The sequence below is a fragment of the Lagopus muta genome, chromosome 25 (genome assembly GCF_023343835.1).
Source record: "Lagopus muta isolate bLagMut1 chromosome 25, bLagMut1 primary, whole genome shotgun sequence".
Lineage (NCBI taxonomy): Eukaryota > Metazoa > Chordata > Aves > Galliformes > Phasianidae > Lagopus > Lagopus muta.
The window spans coordinates 2,894,590-2,911,179 of NC_064457.1; the positions used below are offsets into that span (position 1 = coordinate 2,894,590).

A 16,590-nucleotide genomic window follows, 5' to 3' on the forward strand; every position below is an offset into this window, starting at 1 on the left:
GAGGATTTTGATGCTGTTCCCCACACGTGTGATTACGACTAAGAGCACTGTTCAGAGCTCACAGGTGTGAGTTTTGGTGTTATGTTTTTGGTTGGTTTTGTTTCTCTTCCAAGGTTTTGTGGGGGGGGAACAGAACGGGTCCATTTCTAACCCCAGTTTGCTGCCCAGCAGTGGCATTCCCTTATTCAAAACCAACACAATTCTGCAAAGATAAATATTTTTATATTAAGGTTAAGCCCATTCAAGTGTGCACTCGTAGGCTTGAGGTAATGCCACTGACATCACTGCTGTTTCACGTCTCTGAGTCAATCTAGAGCAGAAAACAGACCTCTGGTATTTGGAGAGAAGGTAGAGTCAGAATTAACTACTGCCCTGATCTTGTAGCCATGTAAGGACAAAATCTGGCTGCCACTCAGAGCTTCGCTGACATCAGTGTGCAGTCTGGGGGTGAAGGGCTGCTTTACTCCAGGCAGGATTGGGTAAAAAAACATCAACTAATAGAGAGCAGCACTGCTGTGTCGTATCTATAGGCATGCAACTTGCTGTTTGTCTGCAGGGAACACAACTCAAGCTTTCCTCTGATTTATCAGCAGCACGGAGTTCAAAGGACAGTTTATCCTCCAGCTCTCCCCATCCCCAGTGGCTTTCCTGGCTGTTCTCTCTGTACCACCTCAGACCAAAGATGTGTTCTCTCAGTTCCCCCCTGCATTCCCAATGTGTATTATCTTCATCTTTTGTTTCTCCCTGACAGCTTCGTGTGCCTGCACGCATGCTGAGGATATCTGACACGCTCACCTACCCTTCCCAGTGTGGGTTTTGCTGTCCCCCACCATTTCAGTGCATTTATCTTCACAGCACCTTGGGCTCGATGGTTTCTGTTTCAGTGAGGAGCTATGAATGGCATAAGAAGCTGTAGGATGAGTTCGAGCAGAGCACTAAACTGACTGCAGACCTCTTATCTGCTGTCTGAAGGCCCTGATTACAGATTACACTTTCCATTCAATATTTGTTTGAGGCTCAGGGAGCTCTGCTTTGCTGGGGCCACGGGCAGAGAGGCAGTTGTGTAAAACAGCACAGCCATCTCTTGCTCTTTGATGTCAGGTCTTTGGAATGATCACTTTCATCTGCTTCAGACTGGTACCTAGACAGTGAACATATGGTTTTGGAGAACGAAATACTTCTCAAAGCCAATGCTGGGCTCCCAGTTTACTTATCTTGGGTAGGTAGACTTGAAAAGCTTATCATCTTGGACATATCTTAGCATATAGTAAACCAGGAGCAGCACAAGAAAAACCAAACATAATGGGAAGTGTCTGCTGCACCATGTCTTAGTGAGCTCCTAACTTGCCCCTAAGTTTAGTAAAACCTTCACAGTGTCACAATGACATCAGTTTGCCTCAGAACATAGAAGGATGTAGCCACAGTATGATGTGCCATGGCAACCACGTGGAGAGCACAAGCACTTTTCGAGTTGCATTGCAATTGAGAAGAAGCACCTTCAACTGCACTCGTGGAGTAGGAGAAAACATGATAAAGAAGCTCCAGGAAATTTAAAAACCAGCTGCACAAATGAGCAAACTACACAAGCTGTCCAAATTCCTCCTTGGGATGGAAAGCAAGCAAACACTTAACAGAAAAGGGAAGAATCCCATGGGCCCCACACCAGCGAGGGCATATAGTCTGCCATAAGACAGCTTGCTTCCTCTGCCTGTACGTTTTCAGCCTTTCCTGCCAGTTTAAGTTTGCATTGCATGAGGCAGATCCACAAAGAGACACAAGAAGGTATCACCTGCTGCAGCCAGTGCTCCATCACGAGGCACTGCAGACAGGTTTGACTGGTGCCAGAGCACTGTGGGTGTGTTCATGTCACTGCCTGCATTACTTGGCAAAAATGCCACGAAAAGTTTATCACGGGTGCGGATTCCTTTCTTTGTGTGATGTCAGATGGGGCCATTCAGGTCCTCATCTTCACTCAACACCGATTCCCGTGCTAGTTTTCAATTCATTGCATGCATTGCTCAGTTTCCTGTGTGTCTGTTGCCACAGCTTTCCAGCTTCATTGTTCTTAAGAGGGTCGTCGTCCTTATTTTACAATCTGTACATAGAGCTGAGCTTTGTGCTCACATCTTTGCACAAGGATTTCTGCCGAAAGCATCGACTCCCACCCAACTCCTGCAAAGTTTCAGTTGCAAAGCACAGCAGACACACATCGTGCGAGATGATAACTGGAATCTCTAAAACTGTGCTTCATTTTTGTTATCATAACATATGGCTTCGTGTACCAGTGTTAAGAGCCAGAGAGATGTGTTGCAGGACGCCCTTGAGGATGAGAGCAAACAGCAGCCTCCCCCAGAGCACACAACCAGAAAGCAGCTCAGCTTCAATGCAGGGCAGCACAAACTGGCTAAAAACATCAGTGTGCAATAAGCAAAGGAGATAAAAATGCTCAAATTGAAAATCTCATCTCTTGCACGACGTAAGAACAAGCCCTATGACAAGCTGGTGGTGCAGCTCCTGTTGCGTATATAGAGCTACTTTCTTCTGAACCTTTGTAGTCAATGAAGCAAGGGCTGGGTGGGTCAGAACATGTCCCATATTAATTGGCTTTTTGCTGCCTTTGCATTATTTAGTGGTATTTATTCGCTTTTGTCACTTGTGCTCCCAGACAAGCAGTATTGATTTATCTGTCTACACTCCAGCAAAACTCAGGAATGAATTCAGATAGCTAACAAGAAGTGTGCTACAGCTGGGATTACCAATAACTGGATGTGCCATATCATCAATACCAGGATGATATCTTTAAGCCAGTGTGCTAAACACTCTATCTAGGAGCAAAATGGACTTTGATGCTTGTTTTTTGTTGTTGTTCTGAACTCAGATCTCAGCATTCTATGAAACTGTGCAAGCAAATCAAATGAAATCACACTTGATAACAGGAAGCAATCTCAGGAAAGGAGCTCAGCTCAGTCCCCAGCTCAGTCTGTGGTAAAGCTGGCACTTCTGCAGCCTGGAGCTCAGTTTTTCCACAAGCATCATGTTCAGATGACGGGTCAGCATCCAGTGGGTGCAATATCTGGTCCCTTACATACTGTAAGGACTTACTTTCTACTTCAGGAAGTTCAGATTCTTCACCGCCTTCTGAAGGATGTTATTGGTGACCATTTGTTACTCAGTGTAAACACCATCCTGCAACTGAAAAATCAGGGGGTGCTCACCAAGATCTCAGAGGTCTTTCACCTCCAGGTCCTTCCAGCTCACCTTTGTTTCAGGCAGGATTCTCTCCCACTCCCTGCACTGCTCCTGCTTTATGGAACTGCTTGCTATTCACTTTCCTTGCAGTGCCTTGTTTTGGAAACAAAAGCAGCACAATAAGCACCACAGCAGCATGGAAGCAGCTGCTGGCACATCAAGAGAAGCTGAAGCAGCATGGAAGGTGAGGATATGCAATAAATATATGTGCATTTGTTTTATTTTTTAATCACCATTTGGCTCAATGTTTGGCTTGTTTTGAAAAGTAAGGACTACATTTCCTCCTTGAAGCTTCCTTCGCACTTGGAAGCGTGCTGAAGTTCATAGCCAGCCCATCTGCATCTCCATCCTCATCATCCACAGCAGCTGTGACTTCTGCTGCATTCTAGTGAAGGCACTGAATGCTGCTCAGTGACGAGATGGGGTTTGCAGTGGGGCACTTCTACAAGCCACATATTCTGTTGCTTTATTCTAAACATTAATAAATACCTCGGAAGCTTAAACCAAACCTTCCTGGCACCAGGGACACTTTTGGGACTTTTTTGTTACAGAGTTGGAGGAGAAAATAGAAAGAAAAGAAAAAAAAAGATTCCTCATTGTGACAGCATCCACCACAATCCACAGGCGTGCTCTGGAAGTGGCTCACGGCACAGCCACGACACTCACCCTTTCATTCCTTTATAAAGCTCGCCTTTGGGACAGAGCCCACATAACCAGCACTGAGTCCTTTCACTGCAGCTTCTTTATACACTCCAGCCAAACCCAGCAGCTCGAGTTTCAAGTGGCACAGCTTTGTCAAAGTTATTTTTAATTGCTATTTACTACTTGTGATCTAAATACCGTCGTTTCCTTGACTGCAGAGACATTCAAGTAGAGGCAGAACGGAGGAGCAATAGGTTTCCCCATTGCTGCTTGTAATCAACAAGCTGCTCGCTCGTTCTCAAGAAACTGCTTCAGCAATTAGACTCAGAGAAGCCATCAAAATAACATTCCAGCTCTCGGCTCTGCTGGAAATAACCCAACCATCTGTATTTTGGGGTTTGTCACCTATCCTGGGGACACGGCAGCTTCAGAACTCAGAACTTTTGTCTCTGAAAGTCATGGGAATTCAGAGCTGGGGGACAAAATGGGCATCTGGAGGGTTTTCCTTTCTTGCCATGGAAGGTTGCAGATACTCAGATCGCACCCACTACGCCAACAACAGGAAGGTCCCTTCTCTTGAGTTTCCTCACCTACATTTGCACTGTCACCTTCTTAGGCAAAGCAAACCACAGTTAACTGAGGGGAAAAAGGAGGGGGGGGGGGGGGAAAGACAAACACAAAAAGAAAAACACACAAACATTCAGCTGCTGGTGTCAATTAGAAGAGTTTGGTGTTCTGAGATGTGTCTGTGTTTGTGGGCAGCCAAAATGAAGGACAGAGAGAACTCCATGTGGTTGAAGTTTGCACGTGCGAAGTGACAGATTCACAAGTGGTTTTATTATTGTTATGATTGGATTTTTATTTTGGTAGATCTGAAGCCTCAACGTTTTCCTCATTTAGAATTCTGTTTATTAACCAGGAGCCCAATCTGCTCATCAGATGCCACACAAAAAGATCTAGACAGTAATCAGTAAATACTTCACATGTTTTCATCCATTGGCCGTAAATAGAGAAGCACTAAAATGCTTTGTTCTATAACAGCACAATTCCTACTTAAGGAAAACTCATTCCAGTTAACCAAGCAAGAAATGAACTCCCCCTGCACCACCACAAACCTAGAGAGCACATCAAGACAAATGTTTAGAAGCCGATAGAGGGGAGGGCATTCTGCAGAAGCACAGCTGCTTGTGTGCCCCATAGGCAGCACTCAGACACACTGAAAGCAGGAAGGGGGTTTAGAGACTGGAAGGTATTTCTTTTTCATGTTTATCAGCTTTAAGGTATGTATCAAGTCTGGATGTTGGTCACCAAACGATAGGAGTCCTTAGCAAAACCTTGCAATATCTGAGAATATTGGTGCAAAGATAATGCCCACTGTTCAGTGGGAGACTTCACCAAAAAACAGAGTTTTCTTTATTATTATTATTATTATTATTATTATTATTATTATTTCTTCTGCTGTGTCTTGACAGTCTATGGTGAGCACTCAGACAAGGAAGATGAGTGCTGTATTTGTTGAGCTGCTGTATGTTCGCCTACAGATCCACTGCTGAAGCCTGAAGCTGGTTCACCAAGAACATCTAAAAGAATGGCAACAGCATAAACATGGAATCACAGAACTGCTCAGGTTGGAAAAGACCTTCAAGATCATCCAGTCCAACTGCAACCCAACCACACCACCCCAACTCTAACAGCCCTCCACTACACCGCCACATCCAGATGGTTTGTAAACACATCCAGGGATGGTAGCGGAGGGAGAGGAACCCACCAGATACCTCAACAGGATGTACTGTGATTTGCCAGATTCCGCTATACTAATGGAGTTATAGCAGACTTAAGTCTTCAAATGTACTAAAAGGGTGAGTTGAACTCGTAGCTTGGATCATCACAGTAGAATTTTTCTTTAGCACAGACGCTCTCAGTGAATGAACTGTAGAAATTAACATATTTGATGAGGCCATTGGTACACAGCGAGCAGATCACCAGGACCTAAAGCAGTTTTCTTGCGCTTGGTTTGGATTGAAAGAGGATCTTGACACCAAGTGCTGAAAGATTTTACAAGCCAATCTACAGCAATCAGCCATATCAGATGAACACTGAGTTTTATAGAGATCATAAACTGTGCATGTGAGACCAACCTGTATGAGAAATGTTTGAGATGAATCTGTAAAATAAGGTGAGATGTGTGAAGTGTCAAAAGAATTCAGGTGGGGAGGGGAAGATGAATATTGGCAGAATGCATCAGGAAGGCAGGTTCCAGCCAAAGAAAAGAGCCCTGATGTTACTGCTGGACGAGCCATCCTTGATTTCACCGTCTGTTCTGCCAGCACCCATATCATCCTGCAAGCACTGCTCCTGCTGTGCCATTTTCACCCCAAGTGGATGCTATAAGCCAAGCTTAGAGCAATGCAAGTGCACATATTCACAATGCAGATGGCTCCTAATGGAAAGATTGCAGGTAATCACAACACAGCTTGGTCTCTTCTCCTTTTAAAATGCATTCTGCAGTGATGCTTAAGTACTCAGATGTACTCTGGCTTCCAAAGCTCCCAAACGAGCAGTGTAATTTTCAACTCACTTCGTGCAAGTGAGCACTAACAACATGAAAAAAAGCCACCATCAGATAATAACCTGAAAATTAACCTCCAGAAAGGATATAAGCACGTCTATGATACACACACACACACACCCTAACCCAGGGTGAGTTGTGCGAAACGCTGATCCCATATGTGGGAAGAAGATAATAGTTTATGCCAGCTTTGTTTCTTCAGGATTCAGAGGCAGATGATGCATCAATGAAATCCCGACTCCTTGGTTCCCTGCCAGGCCTTGTGCATTTACACCCCTGGCTCGCTTCCAGCCTGGGGAAGTGAGTCACATTTCCCAAACCTTCCCTGAATCGTGTCCTCAGAAGAATTGAAGCTTGCCCTCAATGCCACAGACTGAGTGCAAGGGAGCGATTGCTCCCAGAGTTTCTGGAGGGTCTGGGGGTCAGCAAGGGATGGCGTGTTATCCAGTGAAAGAACCAAGGGAGGAAGTGCCCTAAGAAGCACACTTGTCAAGACAGCCATCTCAGCAGACAGAGGTTTTGCTGCTGGCTACTGAAGTGCACAGAGTTTTCTGTTTGGTTTTGGTATCCTGGGCTCCGTCAGCAGAGGGGTGGCCAGCAGGAACAGGGAGGTGATTCACCCTCTCTACTCTGCCTTCGTGAGGCCCCATCTGCAGCACTGTGTCCAGGTCTGGAGCCCCCAGTACAAGAAAGACAGGGAGCTGTTGGAGAGGGTCCAGAGGAGCCACAAAGATGATCAGGGGATGTGAAAGGGGAGATAACAGCAGGAGAAGGGGAAATGGTTTGAAGTTGAGGGAGGGCAGATGGAGGTTGGTTGTCAGGGGGAAGTTCTTTACTGTGAGAGTGGTGAGATGCTGGAACAGCTGCCAGAGAGGCTGTGATGCCCCGTCCATCCCTGGAGGTGTTCAAGACCGGGTTGGATGGGGCCCTGGGCAGCCTGGGCTGCTATGAAATGTGGAGGTTGGTGGCCCTGCCTGCAACAAGGGAGTTGGAGCTTCATGATCCTTGAGGTCCCTTCCAACCCTGGCCATTCTATGATTCTACGACACGATTCTATGATTTTAAGGCCATCTGTGTGCACAGAGATTTTCATATTCAGGTTTTCATATTCAACGTTTCTAATTTCTTCATCCTTTAGAAGAGAACTGAAAAGGAGATTGTTTATAAGAGGAGAGTACATGCATTTGTTGTACAGCACTCAGATGATGATCGCTGTTGTCTTAAACAAGGAGGGAAGATGGCAAGTGAACACTTCCAGGCAGCTCCTCAGCTCTGCTGGGACTGAGATGGCCTTACACAAACCTCAGTGCAGTGCCCATGGCTGCACCACACAGCACTGCATCTCACAGCTCCTGCAGCTGTAACCCATAGGAGCGACAGACTGCTGTTCTAAAAGCAAATTCAGAGCTGGTTTTGCAGCAGCACGTGATGCAGTTTGAAGCTATAAGCTTAATTTTTGGTCTCCTCACAGGGGCCAATGGAGGGCTGTGCAGATCCAAGTGGTGCAGGCAGAACCTGATCACTGATATGGACAATCATAGCATGACTGCATAGTACAGCCATCACCAGAAGTCACAGGGTACAAATGACCTCTCTCCAGATCAGAGCCCATCATCCCATTGTTGCTGCCTTGCAATATTTCCGTGTGCAGTGAAATGTCAGCATTAACAGAAACCTGCTGCACTGCAAGGAAGAGATACGCCTGCTTATGCAGATTGTAAGAAACGTAGAGAGACTTAATTCATCTTCAGCTTGTATAATCCCAGAGTGATTCACACAACTGCCCCGTGTCCAGAAGCTCTGCATAGAGGAAATCTGTCATCAGGAGCGGCGAAGGAAAAAAATCCTTGTTTGCTGTGTAGATACAATACAGGAACAGACTGACAGAGAGCAACTGGAGATTTCATTGTGCTTCACAACATTACGTAAGGTGAGGAAGATAGTGAGCAAAGTGACAGAAGAATTGGACTGGACCCTGGAATCCCCACCCCCTCTGTGCCTTTTTGTATTTACATGAACATGCAATTTTAAAGCCAGAAGTACAGTACAAACCAGAGAGGTTCCTAGTTTGATGGTAGCCACGAATGCCATTTTCTGAAGAGTTAAGTGCAAGATGTATTGATTTTATTAGAAGGCAATGCTATAGCGCTGAGGAAAGAGATCAACACGCTCAGCAGCCAACGACCGCCTTCTTGGTACGACTTCAAAACACTCTTCTTGAATTTTAATGCACAAATTCTGTTACTTCATTGTTATTGACAAGTTTCCACAACCCGAGGGAGCTCAAGTCAGACAGAACCCCACTATGCAAGCTGGAAGTAAATAAGATGTTGTAACACAGCCTTTGAGCAAGTCACAATGGAAGCTGCCTTTTGCAGAAGCCTTACAAATGCCTCAGCTCGCCTCCGAGCTCTGCCAGGAGCATCGCCCAGCCTGCACAGCCCCAGTGCTCCCAGCAGCCAGCAAACCAGGCTCCCTGTGTGCCACGCACAGCCCTGAAGCCTGCAGATCTACTTGGATCATCCGGCCTGCCATGTCTGCAAGTTCTGTGCAAGGAGAAACTGCAAAGCTCATTCTCCCCCTCGTGCATTTAAGAGAGGGGAAAAAAAAAAGGATAAATTGCAAGAGTCCTGTGCACTTAGAGTAATTAAACTGCAGGTTGCACTCCGTTCTTAAGATGGATTCTATCATACTGCACCACTGCACTTTGAGAATATCATTTACAGTGCCTACATAGTGATGCCAGAAGCTTCTAAAACACGTGGCTAGATGCCCTTGTCTGTGCTCCTACTCATCTAAATAATTCACCATGCCAGAGTCCTTCCTATCTGCTAGGAGATTTGCAATGGGGTACAAATGTGCCTCTCAAATTATTTGCACTGAACGGAGTCTATTTCCCCACATCTGCATGCCTTCGAGCCTTCCTTTTTAAGTAAATTACTACCCAGGATGCTTCAACGTAAGTGTTGACCAACAAAATGTTTTTTATATGATTAATTTGCATCTGTGCTGTAAAATATATATGGGAAATGTTGGGCTGAGATTGTCAGCTGCTCTCTGGAAGCCTAAAGGAGAACACTGTGGCCTGAAACCTCCAAAACCAATACAGGAACTGAAGGGAAAAGGGTGGGAAAAGATGTAACAGTGAATGAAGACTTTGAAGAGGATTTATAAGCATGGTAAATCATGTAATGTTACAGCACAAAGATCCAGCAAGAAGTTGTGGATGTGCACACACACAGTTATCACTTCCCCTCCTCTCTGTCACCTCCCTGCAATGCACTGCAGCACACACACTGCTCCCCAGTGGCTCACAGTGGAGCACAGCCATCCCTGACATGGAACGAGGGCTACTGTCCCACACCAGCACTATTGCACCGTGGATTTACAGAGAAATTTATGATTAATCTCTATAATTCCTTCCACCACCAGCAGCCGGCGCTTAAACGGCAGATGCAAAATGCAAACAAAGCACTTGGTTGTCAAGAACGAAGCAAAAGAAGTGTTGTGCCCTTGGGGTGAACAAACACTCAATTAGAACTTGGGAGTGGAAATCTGGGGAGGCAAAAATCAATTGCCCTCAGCAGAACGCTGCCAGGATGCTGCGTTGCAGTTGATGATAATACAAATGGCATGGAATCTCCAATGCCTACAGGTGGCCAAGATGCCTAGCTGTGTTTTACTGAGAATCGATGCTTTTTGAGGTAGTTCACCCTGTTTCAGGAGGTGTTGTACTGTCTAGTCCTGCACCAGGCTCTCTGCAACGCCACCGTTCTCCTTAGATATCTCCCCCCCCCCCCCCCCCCCCCTCCCAAGGAATGCAGGAAATCCACCCCTCGTTGTTCAGACTAGTGATGGTTATCTCCATTATGGCTGAGCTGGATTAAAAAAGAAAGCAGCAAAACCTCCTCCCCAAAACCACACACACCACAGCTCTGGATAACAAGCCCGCAGTTTTAATTGCACCATCTTTCTCCCTTCTAATTGTCGTGTGGCATTCAGTGCTGCTTGGGTCAGAGCAGCAGTTAGGTTTGCTTTCTTCCCAGTGAGCTCTGCTGACCTTTGTTCATATTTTCTGGAATAGCCCCATCTCTCTGCCAGACCCCACAGGGCCCATTCTGTGCTCACACAGTGCTGTTCTTCAAACCCTAAATGCTGACTTTTGGTTACCTGCATTCAAATCTCCATATATATATATATTTTTTCCTTATCTAACAGGATTTCCTCCCATTAAAGCTGGCAGCTCCGCACCTTCCAGGCTGAGACCCAAAGAGCCAGCATCCCCCTCAGTACCAACACTGAACCCTCACAAAAGGCCAACAGCTGTCAGTACTGCTAATACTAACAATTAGCAAATGAAACATGAATTATGAGAACAATCCAGACCAAGCAGGTGAATTACATTCAGTAATCCGAGATGCTCAACCCACAGGCTTTTGTTTAAGCCGAGTGCCATTTATGCAGCTCCCTCCTTCCTGATGCAGAAAAAGAATTAAATAAATCGTTCTGGTTGTTGCCTCCATCCCAGCACAGACACAAAATGATGCAATATCTGCTGAGCAGTGACAGGACTCCACACGTGCATCCATAGCTAAATGTCACCTGCACGCCCATCCCCAGGGCTGCCTTCACTTTGGCCATCCATTCCCAACCTCCTGCTGCAGCAGGGCAATCTGCACTGCCCTTCCCACATGTGCCTGTTAGCACATAAGGACAGGACATCTGCCATTCACTCACACAAGGTAAGAGGGGTCACTGGAATATGGAGATAAGAAGCCACCCAGCCTGCCCAGCCAGCAAACAGTTCATCACTGCTACAGCCTAAAACCACACTGAGTTGAGGCATCGTTGTGTAGTTCAGTATACTCACCAGGTTCATTAAAAGCCTCTTAGGGTGAAAACACAGCCTTATTTGGTTATACACAGGCACAATACGAGCTAGCAGATTCAGGTCTCTAGCTTGGGCTGCAAGATCTCTACAAACTGCTTTGCAAAGTTGATGGGACTGAACCACTTCCTAGCCACCATAAAGAGGGTAGGAAAAGCAGGGAAAATAGCAGTGCTCCCACTTACCTTGCAGTTGTGCTTCGTCCTCGGGGCTTTCTGCTGAGAGCTGCAGCACAACTTACCATCCTTCTTTGACCTCAAGCTCTTCAGCCAACAAACTACTTGCAAACAGAGCTTTCTTTCTGAAAAACACCCACCCACTTCTATTAGGTGCCTCCTTACAGGTCAGCCTGTAATCACACCTAATCCTCTCCAGCATCCTGATGCAAAGGAATTGATTTCCTAATTGTAGCAGCTGCCCCCTTCAAGTAAGCCTCTAAACTCATGCAATAGTGTCCTGGCTGCAGGGAAACACTGTGGCCATCATCTTGGGGAGATCATTCTTAATTCTATCATTTGAGCAGGCAGAGCAGAAAGAGAATACAGCACTGCTGCTATTTGTTACCAGGCACTGGGTCAGCATGATGGATGTGCCAAATTAAAGCACATTTCCCTTGTCATGGTGTGCTTGCTATGAATTGCAAAGCTCCTGACGAACCTCCAGTTAACTGTCAGACAAACCCCATATGAAACTCTGAATGCACTCAGTGCCACATAAAGCTCTCTGCAATGACATTTGGAGATGCTTTTAAGTCTGCAGAACATCACTTCGATGGAGAAATATGGATCTCATGGAGTCAGCCTATAAAAAGTTCCCCTGAGCTATCCTGGGCTGCTTGTGGCTTGTCTGAAGTCTCTCATCAGTCGTGATCTGTAGTGATTCTCAGCCCTGACTTTCTGGAGATTGGGTGGGATTTTAATGAGAACCCAGTTGCTGTGATCTGGGTTCTCAGGATTCCTTTCTAGCCTTGCCCTTTTGAAATGTCCACTCTCAAATCATACAGAGTGATAAGAATAACTCTTTTTTTTTTTGATGTTTTATGGCATGCCCACTTTACAATTAACCAAAATTTCTGGCTTCCTTATGAGCATTAAAAACAAGACGAGACAAAACAAGGCAGAAAACCCCAAACCAAAGGACAAACGCCTTCAGATTTCTCCTGACAAATCCTCCATCTGGATGAGGGAACAAAAAGTGAAAGCACTTCCAGATGCAGAGCATGAACCGCCTGCCTCCGCGCCCCAGGACTCGCGTTCCCACAGCATTCCCTTCATGGCCAAAGATCTTTGGGTGATGGTTGGAGGGAAGAGCTTAGAGCTCCTTTCCAACCTTGGTGGTTCTACGATTCTATGATGTGTTTTGAACCTCCAGCCACAAAGCAGCAACGAGAGACCCCAAAATCCCTGGAAAACCCAGAGGCAAATATTCCAATTTCTGAACGTTTGAGTTCAGGTGTGAGATACCAAATCACATAAGGAGCAAGAGAACTTGGTGCAGAATGTGAGGCTGTGGCATGGAGCAGCAGGACAGAATTACAGCTGCGAGGATGCTGGCTTCCAAGCAACCTCAATTATCTGTTAATGGCCCAGCATTACATGGTCAAATGTGCTCTAAATTAGTCCAACTCCCTTTCCTATAATAGAAGCCAAGCTCATCTGATGCAGGACATTTTACTGCGAGCAGGGTAAATACTTCAAAATGCAAAAATAAAATTGCAATGAGCATCACTTACCCCGAATGGTCAGGAATGGAAGGGACAGCATTAGTGCCAAATAATAGAGCGGTCAGAGGTTCCAGATAGCTGTGTTAAATCGCTCCTACAGAGGCCTGTCAGCAACAGGCACACTTGAAAGAGAATCCACTTGCAAACAAACACTTCAGAGGGAATAGAGAATGAAAGCAGAGCCCCGTGGGAGCAGTTGGGTGAAGCTGTTAGAACATTCATTAGTCAGACATTCAAATATTTTGGTACAGAATCACGCTGTTTCCCTTCTGAAGGGCGCGTGCTTCCCAATGGCTGACTCAGCCTACCTGACGTTAATAGGTGATGGCAGGGAAATAAACGAGCGGTCCCACAGGGCACGATGTGCTGCTTCACTGACGGACAATTCATAAGCGTGCAATGCTATTTTTTCAAAGGTTGACCATGCACGCTCCTCTGCTGTAGGGCTGCTCGCATCATTGAACCCTCCTTCCCACGCAGGTCCATGCTGACGCCGTTGGGATGGGGAACAGGCAGCGAGATGCATCCACCGGGGGCTATGGGAGACCTTTGGGTTTGAAAAGCTGCTCCCTCCCCAGTGCCACTCTTAAATTTGAAAGGATGACGGAGGCTTTCCCATAATCATCCCTTCGTGGAGAAACAAAGAGGCTTTAGCTGAAGTGACGGTGCAGACTGGTGTCAGCTCTTCTCTTTTAAAACCTCAGGTTGGGTTGGACACGGAAGTGAAAAATACCGAATCCAGAGGCCAAGCTCTCAGCCCCGCGTGAATGAGAAGAGTGCATTAACTCCTGGTCTTGAGTTAGCTCTGAGACTCTGAGCATTATTAGCACAAAATTGAGATTAAATCCATCCGAAGCTCTTGGTGTGGGTTTAATCGTGCTTTAAACAAACAAAGAATTGGAAATCACAGAACTGAGTGGCAGCCTTAGGATTTCTTAATGCTATCAATGGCGTTGAAATAAACAGATGGGATTGGTGCACTGACAGCCTCTTAAAAAATGCAGTATAGCACAGATCAATGGAGGAGAGCTTAATGGCAAGCAGTCATGTCTAATTAGAAATCATCCTGATTATGACAATAAAGAGGAGCTTTACTGCATCTTCAGCATCCAAATTCAGCAGACGAGGTGGCCGAGTGGTTAAGGCGATGGACTGCTAATCCATTGTGCTCTGCACGCGTGGGTTCGAATCCCATCCTCGTCGGTGGCAAAACTCTCCTGATGGGAGCACAGAGCAGCGCTCTGCCCAGTGGTGCTCAGTGCCTCGACTGGAGGTGATGGGCACAAACTGGAGCAGGGGAGGTTTTGTACAGCAGCATCAGCAGAACGGCTCTCTGTTCTCCAGGAGCTGTTGGACAAACCCTTACCTTGAGTACCTCCAAAATCTGCCATGATTGGTGGGACCAGATGGGGTTACCCATCCACTCCAGCTCTGTGCTTCTGTTATTTCCTTCCTTATCCCGTTTTTAAGCATTTCCATGCTTTCATTTTCCTAACAAGTGTTCTCTTTGCTGTTTCTAGCTTTGTTAAGTGATGTCTCTGGAGAAATCAGTGTTAAAATGGGAAAGCTTTACTGATCTGGGGTTGGGGGGAGGAGGGAAGGAAAGTCAGCTTTGGAGCTTAAAACACTTTTACAAAACTCTTGTTTAATTGTTCTCATCAAATATGCAGCATCTCCTGTATTGGCAAGAGGGACTCAGTTATGAGAGAAACACATTAGACATCAAAAAGTGGGAGGGAAATAAATCAGGAGACACAGCTTCTGGAAATGAGGGCAATTTACATGATATCAAGTGTCAAGATGTTTAATTGGAGCTGCCTATAAAGAGCAAAAGGAAAAAAAAGCCACGGCACACAAACGCATTCAGCGGGCTCCAATGCTTTCAGAGTCTGGTGCAGTACGACTGATTCGCCATCCACGTGGTGCGTTTGCACTCCTCCTGCTGATTTGGTTCAGTGAGATTTTAAGTTGCATTTATGAGTGATTTATGGACTTCTACGAGCTGCTTTGGAACCCAAGATGAAGGTCGGTGTCTTCCTGGTTAAAGAGTCACCCTTCAATAAAGCTTTTGTTCCCATCTAGTTTTATGTTCTATGCTGGATTTCAGGTTGGCCAGCCACACTGCTAAATACCAAACCCTTCTGCAATCACATGGCACTCCTAAGCTGACAGCAAGATCTACCTTTGAGTATCTTCTCATTATTTCTTCAAGGAATTAATGAGCTTATTGGAGCTTATTTGCTTGTTGACTCGCAGTCACCTGCTCAGATGGGGAAATCACCGTGCTCACAGTGATTAATTTGGGTTCCGTTTGGGACTGTAGAACAGCTGCCTCCATGCTGTTCAGCCACAGCCTTGGGTTGACCTCTACATCACACTCCCCATTGCAAAGCATTTTGTCCGTTTTCCATTCCAAAGATATTTTACTTCGTTCCGACTCCGGCGGCGTCACGAGGATCCAACCAAAGCAAACGTCGCTCTTGGAAAAGTCGTGGAGCCCGTGGTTATTGGCTGAGAGGAGATGGGCTGCACTGCTCTGATGACCTCTTGTTCCTCAGCCAACGGAAGGACTTGTGCTCCCCTCAGAGGCAGAAATAAAGTGGTAACAAAGGGCTCTCGGGCAAATCACTGATTAACCTTGGCATGGTAATGTTCCCCACACATGTGGAATTGCTGTCCCCAGCCGCTTCGCTGCCCTTCAAAGTCCTGTTCCAATGTCACTCTCAGTGTCATTGAGCAGGAAAAGGAGAACACGCGTTTTCAGTCCCAGTCCCAGATGGGTGACTGTTGCGTTGCAGATCACTTTGCCAAGGAGGGAACAATGAGAAATGGAATCATTACGCTGCTGCTGGGGGAACTTTATCCGAATCCTAGCGTTTCAGTTACAGGAAAACACATCCTATAAACAGGATTTCAGGAGTTGCAATGCCTGGGAACAGCACTAAATGCCAATTGAGTTATTTCAGCCCCGAGGAAGGCTCCAGACCTCCGTGTTTACAACACAGCCCATATTCTCATGGCAAACCTCTCACAGTCGGAGCAGCTTTAAGTTCCTCGTTGGATTGGCTTCCACTTCCCTGGGGTTTGTGCCAGCGAAGGGCTCTCCCAGTTCTGTCAGCTGGGGCTGCAGTGACACCTAGGAACCGCTCTGTTCATTACAGCTGAGGTTTTGTCATTTCTTCTTCTTGGGCCGCTCTCTGCCTGGCATACTGGTGCTACTGGGACCCCAAACCCACAGCACACTTTGCCCTCTGCGTGGCTGCGGAGCTTTACTCCCCCCATCAGATCTGATGCTGCAGAGCTGACAATGGCATCCAAAGCAAAAAGAAAGCACCTTTTCAGCCATCTGGGGGAAAACGACGCTGAGCACCGCACTGACTTGCACAGCATTCACACTGACATGCAAGGAGAGGCCAGGTTTTCTGCCTCTCCACTTCCCCACAGCAATTCAAGCCTGAAGACAGCATCAAAGAGTGCATTTGCACTGAACGTTGGGGAAACTTTCTCTTCGGATGGACA

The 16,590-nt window shown here is 46.3% G+C and overlaps 1 non-coding gene across 1 annotated transcript; it reads left to right on the forward strand.

The window, feature by feature from the left end:
• Positions 1 to 14,192: 14,192 nt before the first annotated feature.
• TRNAS-GCU (transfer RNA serine (anticodon GCU)) lies at positions 14,193 to 14,274 on the forward strand. The gene has a single exon. It is a non-coding gene; the product is annotated as a tRNA-Ser (tRNA).
• Positions 14,275 to 16,590: the final 2,316 nt, after the last annotated feature.